Below are 1,390 nucleotides of genomic sequence, written 5' to 3'. Positions count from 1 at the left end.
TACCTCTGCCATTGCAGGGTTCTCAGGATTATAAGCTTCTTCTTCAGAAGATACTTCTTTAGTACTGTTGGATGCAGCTTGCAATCCATTCAGACTCTGAGAAATTATATTGACTTGCTGAGTCAATATTTTGTTCTGAGCTAATATGGCATTCAGAGTATCAATTTCAAGAACTCCCTTCTTCTAAGGCATCCCATTGTTCACAGGATTCCTCTCAGAGGTGTACACGAACTGGTTATTTGCAACCATTTTAACGAGTTCCTGAGCTTCTGCAGGGGTTTTCAGATGAAGAAATCCTCCTGCAGAATGGTCCAATGACATTTTTGACAACTCAAACAGACCATCATAGAATATACATATGATGCTCCATTCTGGAAGAATGTCAGTAGGACACCTTTTAATCAATTGCTTATATCTCTCCCAAGCTTCATAGAGGGACTCACCTTCCTTCTGTCTAAAGGTTTGGATTTCCACTTTAAGCTTGCTCATCTTTTGAGGTGGAAAGAATTTGGCCAGGAAAGCACTGACCAGCTTTTCCCAAGAGTTCAGGCTTTCCTTAGCTTGTGAGTCCAACCATGTTCTAGCTCTGTCTCTTACAGCAAAAGGGAAAAGCATAAGCCTGTAGACCTCGGGATTAACTCCATTAGTCTTGACAGTGTCACAGATTTTCAAGAATTCAGCTAAGAACTGATGAGGATCTTCCAATGGAAGTCCATAAAACTTGCAATTTTGTTGCATTAGAGAAACTAATTGAGGCTTAAACTCAAAGTTGTTTGCTCCAATAGTAGGAATTGAGATGCTTCTTCCATAGAAGTCATAAGAGGGTGCAATGAAATCACCAAGCATCTTCCTTGCATTGTTGGCATTGTTATTCGGTTCGGCCATGTTTCCTTCTTTTTCAAAAATTTCTGTCAGGTCCTCTCCAGAGGGTTGTGCTTTAGCTTCTCTTAATTTCCTCTTAAGAGTCCTTTCAGGTTCAGGATCAACTTCAATAAGAATGTCTTTATCCCTGTTCCTGCTCATATGAAAAAGAAGAGAACAGAAAAGAAGAGGAATCCTCTATGTCACAGTATAGAGATTCCTTTATGTGAGTAGAAGAAGAGAAGAGAAAAATTCAAACACAGAGAAGAAGAGGGGGTTCGAATTTTGAGTAGAAGAGAAGTGTTAGTAGATAAATAAATAAATAGAAAAAGATGAGAGGGGGAAAAATTCGAAAATAAAATAAAATAAAATAAAAATATTTTTGTTTTTATTTTAAATATTAGTTATAATTCGAAATTTAAAAGAGAAATAAAATTAAATTAAATTAAAATTTAAAACAATTAGTTAATTTGAAGGAATTTTGAAAAAGTGGGGGGGGGAAGTTTTCGAAAATAAGAGAGAAAAGTAG

General features: G+C 36.4%; 1 non-coding gene across 1 annotated transcript; it reads left to right on the top strand.

Moving 5' to 3' along the window:
• Positions 1 to 379: 379 nt before the first annotated feature.
• On the top strand, positions 380 to 483 carry LOC148555553 (small nucleolar RNA R71). The gene has a single exon (XR_015887629.1). It is a non-coding gene; the product is annotated as a small nucleolar RNA R71 (small nucleolar RNA).
• Positions 484 to 1,390: the final 907 nt, after the last annotated feature.

The sequence above is a fragment of the Arachis ipaensis genome, chromosome B6, assembly GCF_059453495.1.
Source record: "Arachis ipaensis isolate K30076 ecotype BB chromosome B6, ASM5945349v1, whole genome shotgun sequence".
NCBI lineage: Eukaryota > Viridiplantae > Streptophyta > Magnoliopsida > Fabales > Fabaceae > Arachis > Arachis ipaensis.
The sequence above is the reverse complement of the archived record's forward strand: the minus strand, read 5'-3'. Positions and strand labels throughout refer to the sequence as shown.